This window comes from Saimiri boliviensis, chromosome 17, assembly GCF_048565385.1.
Source record: "Saimiri boliviensis isolate mSaiBol1 chromosome 17, mSaiBol1.pri, whole genome shotgun sequence".
NCBI lineage: Eukaryota > Metazoa > Chordata > Mammalia > Primates > Cebidae > Saimiri > Saimiri boliviensis.
The window spans coordinates 47,600,690-47,606,689 of NC_133465.1; the positions used below are offsets into that span (position 1 = coordinate 47,600,690).

At 51.0% G+C, this 6,000-nt stretch overlaps 1 protein-coding gene across 2 annotated transcripts in view; it reads right to left on the reverse strand.

The window, feature by feature from the left end:
• RAB5C (RAB5C, member RAS oncogene family) overlaps positions 1-5,600 on the reverse strand; it is a 31,735-nt gene extending 26,135 nt beyond the window's left edge. The window contains exons 1-2 of one of the 2 annotated variants that reach the window (XM_074388725.1): positions 5,474-5,600; positions 11-85 (exon numbers count right to left, since the gene is read on the reverse strand). The gene's annotated coding sequence lies outside the window, so the exon portion shown is untranslated. The remainder of the gene's footprint in view (positions 1-10; positions 86-5,473) is intronic. The other variant, XM_003942767.4, reaches the window with a different exon arrangement.
• Between the last annotated feature and the right edge of the window lie 400 nt (positions 5,601-6,000).

Genomic DNA, 6,000 nt, shown 5'->3' on the forward strand with positions numbered 1-6,000 from the left:
AAATGCTTACCACTAAGAAAGACTGAAGTGGCAGTGTTCTCTTCTGTAAAATGGGAATTCAACCCACATCAATTCTGTTCAATGTCTATGAAATAAGACAATTTGTGAAACCATCAAGCAAAGTACAAGGCATCTCAGCAGACATTTTGTTTTTGTTTTAGAGATCGGGTCTCATTATGTAGCCCAGGCTGGTCTTTTCTTTTCTTTTGAGACAGAATCTTGCTCTATCACCCAGGCTAGAGTGCAGTGGCACAATCTTGGCTCACCGCAACATCTGTCTCCAAGGTTTAAATGCCTGCCAGGTTCCTGCCTCAGTCTCTCAAGTAGTTGGAATTACAGGCATGCGCCAACATACCTAATTTTTGTATTTTTAGTAGAGACAGCGTTTTACCACCTTGGCCAGGCTGGTCTCAAACTCCTGACCTCGGGGATCCACCTGCCTCAGCCTTCCAAAGTGCTAGGATTGGCCGGGCACAGTGGCTCATGCCTGTAATCCCAGCACTTTGGGAGGCTGAGGCAGGTGGATCATGAGGCCAGGAGATGGAGACCATCCTGGCCAACATGGTGAAACCCCATCTCTACTAAAATACAAAAAAAAAAATTAGCCGGGTGTGGTGGTGTGCACCTGTAGTTCCAGCTACTCAGGAGGCTGAGGCAGGGGAATTGCTTGAACCCGGGCGGGAGAGGATGCTGTGAGCTGAGATTGAGCCACTGCACTACAGCCTGGGTGACAGAGCAAGACTCCACTTCAAAAAAAAAAAAAAACACAACACACAGTGCGACCACGCCCGTGAACCCAGGCTGGTCTTGGACTCCTGGGATCAAGCGATCCTCTTGAAGTGCTGTGATTACGGGCATGAGACACTGTGCCAGGCCCCAGCATATATTTGGTACAAATGTTGAATCAAAATCAGTGTCAAGGCTGGTCGCGATTACCTGAGGTCAGGAGGTCTGACCAATATGGAGAAACCCCATCTCTACTCAAAATACAAAAATTAGGGCCGGGCACAGTGGCTCACACCTGTAATCCCAGCCCTTTGGGAGGCCAAGGTGGGTGGATCACCTGAAGTCCAGAGTTAGGAGACAATCCTGGCCAACATGGTGAAACCCCATCTCTACTAAAAATATTAAAATTAGCTGGGCATGGTGGTACGCGCCTGTAGTCCCAGCTACTTGGGAAGCTGAGGCAGGAAAATTGCTTGAACCCGGGTGGTGGAGGATGCAGTGAGCCAAGATCCCACACTGCACCCCAGCCTGGCGACAGAGCTAGACTCCAACTCAAAAAAAAAAAAAAAAAAAAAAAATTAGCTGGGCATGGTGGCGCACGCCTGTAATCCCAGCTACTCAAGAGGCTGTGGCAGGAGAATCACTTGAACTCAGGAGGGGGAGGTTATAGTGAGCTGAGATCACACCATTGCACTCCAGCCTGGGTGACAGAATGAGACTCTGTCTCAAAAAAAAAAAGAAAAGAAAGAAAGAATCTTAATGTTGAATTATGATTTTATGATTTACCTTCAAACCCTGATCTACCCATCAGAGGCAAAAGCTGTTTTCTAGTCTGTGCCAGCACTGGACTAGCTCCTTTCTTTGCTTCTAATTCTGCACGGTATTTAGCATCCCCATTTTACCGGAAGAAACATAGGCTCAGTGAGGTCAATTAATAAGCCCAAGGTCACACAACTGATAAGTGGCGGGGAGTCGGAATGAGAACTCAGGTCCAACTGCCTCCAAAGTTCTAGTGCCTTCCACCCTACCACACTGCCTGTTTCCTGGGGAAGGGCAGGAAGTAACAAAAGTACTTGCCTGGTGGGCTGAATTTAAATGTATGCTCTTGGCCGGGCACGGTGGCTCATGCCTGTAATCCCAGCACTCTGGAAGGTCAAGGAGGGCAGATCACAAGGTCAGGAGTTTGAGACCAGCCTGGCCAACATGGAGAAACTTCATCTCTACTAAAAATACACAAACTAGCCGGGTGTGGTGGTGTGCACCTGTAATCCCAGCTACTTAGGAGGCTAAGGCAGGAGAATTGCTTGAACCTGGGAGGTGGAGGTTGCAGTGAGCCAATCACGCCACTGCCCTCCAGCCTGGGCAACAAAAGCAAGACTCTGTCTCAAAAAAAAAAACAAAAACAAAAAAGGTATGATCTTGCTTTGTTTCCATGTAAATTCTAGTGACAAGAGCTCCTGGTGGCCAGCCACATTCTTCCCACTTGCAATCAGCAGGCAGTACCAGTCGGGAAACGGGACTAATCAGAGGCCTCCTCTGCTGGTTCCCCCTCAACCCTGCCCAGAGGGACCCTTGAGTTCACTTACTTTAACTTTCATTTTCTAGCCATTAAGACTTTCAGGTTCCCAAAAAATTAATGGCATGCAGATGTCAGCAAACTCTCAGGCCCTGAAGAGGACTGACTTGGGACTCCTAGCTGTCTTGGTCCTCAGACGCAGAGAAGAAAGGGGTCAAGAGAGAAGACAGGAGTTTGGGTAGAGGTGGGGGAAGAAAACGAGAAGAGGTGTGCCAGTGATGAGGAGGGCTAAAGGGTTAACAGTCTGCCCTTGTGCTGCAGCGCACTCACCCTGCATGTTCATTCATTTAGCAAACAAACCAGGCCAAAGAAGGCCCACTGTTAAAAGATAAGGTCACATCTGACCCCAAATCCCAGCCCCAGCCCTACCACTTTCTAAATGCATGACCTTAGGCGAGCTACTTAAGTTCTTTTACACATACTTGCCTTATCTTACTCCAGAAAAAAAAAGAAAAGTAACAAAAATTAAAAACAAGTGGGGAAACAAACCTCAGTATTCCCAGGGTAGCTGTGAGGAATATGTATGAAAATAACTTTGTAACTTTAAAATGATTTTTAAAAATTAGTGTTACTGCCCCTCTACAGTTTAACAGCCCACTAATCGTGAGAGGCAAGAGGGCAGGAGAGGAACAGCATCAGAAAGGAGGGGTTTCTGTCACACACAGAGCCATCGCTCTTTCGCCGAGCAGTCAGACCACTGCTCCAACTATAATTTCTGGATGCCAGAAGCAGCTGCATACCCTCCCAAAGCACTGGGGCCTTCCTTGTCTCTCTAAATGGCAGAGCTTCCCCTTCAAAAGTCATTTCAGGCTGGGTACAGTGGCTCATGCCTGTCATCCCAGGACTTTGGGAGGCTGAGGTGAGTGGATCACCTGAGGTCAGGAGTTCAAGACCAGCCTGGCCAACACGGCAAAACCCCATCTCTACTAAAAACACAAAAATTAGCCGGGCGTGGTGGCACGCCCCTGTAATCCCAGGTACTTGGGAGGCTGAGGCAGGAGAAGCCCTTGAACTCAGGAGGTGGAGGTTGCAGTGAGCGGAGATCATACCACTGCGCTCCAGCCTCGGTGACAGAGCAAGACTCCATCCCAAAGGAAAAATAAACAAAAAAAAATCGTTTCAGAGTCAGAGCTAGAAGAGCATGTCCAGACAAAGGAAAAAAGGTCCCTCAGAAGGCTGGTCAGTCTCATCCCAGGACTCCTGAAGAGTGACAAACCATGGTCCACTCCTGAAGACCTAAGTCTGGTCAGAGACCAATGGCCAGTGAGCAGTCAGGCCTCTCCGGCCCTGCCCCTCAGATGCCCAGGCTGACCAGATCAGAGAAACTAGATTGGCTGAAGAAGTCTCCAATAACCCCCCAAGGAACCCACACAGATAAAGAGCTTGTGATCCAGCTGTTGACCCTAATAAGGAAGGCTTCTGCTGTCCAACAAAAAGTGAAACAAGTAGGCTGGGTGCAGTGGCTCACGCCTGTACTCCCAGCACTTTTGGAGGCCAAGGCAGGCGGATCATGAGGTCAGGAGTTCAAGACCAGCCTGGCCAACATGGTGAAACCCTGTCTCTACTAAAAATACAAAAGTTAGCCGGTATGGTGGCATGCGCCTGTAATCCCAGCTACTCGGGAGGCTGAGGCAGAGACTTGCTTAAACCTGGGAGGTGGAGATTGCAGTGAGCTGAGATGGGGCCACTGCACTCCAGCAGGGGGAAGGGAGGGTGCTGGGGGAAAGTGAAATAAGTCCTGGGTCTACTCACAAGACTGTAGAAATCAGACACTAGCGACTGTCCAGAAGTACTCAAAAACACGTCAATGCCAAAAAACAGCACTTTTAAGCGGCACGAGAGGGTGGTAAAGGTAGGTCAGAAAACTGAAGAGCTACAGACATTCCCACGGGCTGCATGGCTCCCGCCCCTTCCTCCACTGTAGATAGCAAGGGTCAGTCATGGCCTCAGAGCCAGGCTACTCCTCATTAAGGTACAGTCTCCAGCCTGTACTTTGGCCACATAACAAAGCTTGGTCAGAGACAGAAGCTATTTCACACACCTAAGCCCCAAGCAACAGACAGGAATCATAGTCAATACGATTGAGGGAACCGGCACTTTCTGGCATGTGTGGGAATTCCTTAGGCTACAATTCAGATCCCAGAACTGCCAGTGGGATCTTGACTTAGTCCTCAGTAATAAGTCCAAGCCCAGAAGGGATTAGAGACCAGCGTGGCATGAACCTGTTGCTCCGGGTGGTTTATGTGTGTGTGTCTGTAAGTGGGAAAGAGATGATTCTTCAATTCCAGACTCCTCATTTTGGGTCTTATTCTCCTGCCTAGAGACACACGGACAGCAGTCCCAGGAGAAGCAGTCCCTTTGAGGCGGCTTGGAAACCACTCACGTGCTCTGGGAGGACAGAGCTGAGCCTGGAGCAAGGGGGGAGGGGAGAGAAGATAATGAATGGGCATATCCACCCTGATCTGTGATCTGTAGCTAGGATTGAGCAAACCTCAGCTAAATTCTTCGGGGGCGGAAAGAGAGAGACACTCAGAGAACAACATAACTAGATAACAGGGCTGGGAGACAGAAGGGGCAAAGCAAGAAAACAGTTCATTCCTACTAAGTGACCCAGACTTTTAGCTCTGAGGTCCTGGCTGATTTTCTGGCTTGAGGAAAGAGGGAAGTAAGGAGTTGCGGGAACGCAAATACACTTCTGTGCGTGTGGAACGGTCTCACCCAGACGACCCCCTCCCCCATAGGAAATCGAGATATTCCTCTAGGGCTGGAGGGGACAACTGGTTTTATGGGACAGGAGGAAGAAAAACGGCGACAGACAGCACTCCCCGTCACTTCTAAAAGACAAGAAGGACAGGTTCCTTCACACCTGGCAAAGATCCTTCGATTCTGGGAGCAGGGGGAGCGGAACTTAGGGTTCCTCTCTCCCACAACTGGAATGGACAGGCCAGAGGACAGTCATAGGGGTTTCCTTAAGGCTCAAGAAAGGCAGGTAAGCTAAAGAAAGAAGCTCCCCCGCTCCTTTGGCCCGACGCCTGGGGAACCCCTTAGGAGGGGGCTACGGGTCGGGGGAGGGGTCAGTATCCCCCTAAACGGGCTGGGTAGGGAGTAAGGGCTGCCCTGGAGATGCTTCAACGCAGGCGAGACACCAGGTCCGGGGACAGTCATACTCACGGCGGCTCCGGGACGGCGGCGTTACTTGGGGCCGGGTCTCGGACGGGCTCCGCTTCTTTTCCCCCCCCCGGCGGTGTCCCAGGCTCCGGCCTCCACTTCCGCCTTTCAGCCGCTCCGGATCCGGATCTCCACCTCCATCCCGCCCCTCAATACTCCCCAGGTGATTGACAGGGAGGAGAGACCAATGGAAGGCACTCTTGGCCGACCTACCCAGCGGCGCCGGTAGGAACGCGGGAGTGGCTGGAGGGCGCGCGCGAGGGATGGCGGGACTTGTAGTTCGCAGCGCTGGGAGGAGTCGGCGGCAGCCTGGGACTTGGGCTTAGGGTGGAGCCGGCTGACTGCGAGGCGGAGCCCGGCTGGGTATTTTTTTTTTTTTTTTTTTTTTTTTTTGAGGAGTCTCAGTCTGTCGTCCAGGCTGGAGTGCAGTGGTGCGATCTCGGCTTACTGCAACCTCTGCCTCCCGGGTTCAAGCGGTTCTCCTGCCTCAGCCTCCCGAGTAGCTGGGATTAAAGTCATGCACCACCACG